This window comes from Photinus pyralis, unplaced genomic scaffold (assembly GCF_008802855.1).
Source record: "Photinus pyralis isolate 1611_PpyrPB1 unplaced genomic scaffold, Ppyr1.3 Ppyr1.4_LG1, whole genome shotgun sequence".
Classification (NCBI taxonomy): domain Eukaryota; kingdom Metazoa; phylum Arthropoda; class Insecta; order Coleoptera; family Lampyridae; genus Photinus; species Photinus pyralis.
Genome location: NW_022170249.1, coordinates 26,544,968 through 26,545,741, shown reverse-complemented (window position 1 = coordinate 26,545,741; position 774 = coordinate 26,544,968).

The following is a 774-nucleotide window of genomic DNA, read 5'->3' as shown; positions in this document are numbered from 1 at the left end:
CAACCTCTAGCCGGATAGACACCATCTTGCTTAAACGAAACGTACTTCATAAATCTTCTTTGAATTTTCTCAATTGAGATAATGTGGGTCCAATACTCCAATTTGGGCCTTATTAAAACACAATACAAGGACAACAACGTATCAGTATTTTTAAACGGTTTACTATTACGAATTATGAAACCCAATGTGTGTATAGGTGACGCAGAAATAGCTTGAATGTGGTTTGAAAAATTTAACCGTTGATCAAACACTACTCCCAAATCTTTTGCAACGGTCACACGATTAAGAGGAACAGAGTCAATACAATAATCATACTGAATCACATTATGCTTTCTAGTATAAGACAATATTTTGCATTTACCAATATTTAGATCCAATCTGTTATCAGTACACCAATCATGAATAATATTTAATTGTTCTTGCAGGTGAACACAGTCGCTCTCAGAGCCAATCTTCCGAAATATTTTTAAGTCATCCGCAAATAATAGGCACTTACAGGAGAGTACCTTGGTAATGTCGTTAATAAATAGAAGGAACAAGAGGGGTCCTTGAGGCACCCCAGAGGATGCAATAAAGACTTCGGATTTAAAATTATTATAGCATACATACTGTAGACGATTAGATAAGTATGATGTAAAGAGCAGGCTAAGAGAGTCGCTGAATCCAAAACTTCTTATCTTTTTAATAATTAAGTTGTGATCGATAATATCGAAAGCTTTGCGGAAGTCTGTGTATATTACATCAACTTGTCCTTGATCATCTAGTACTCGACTT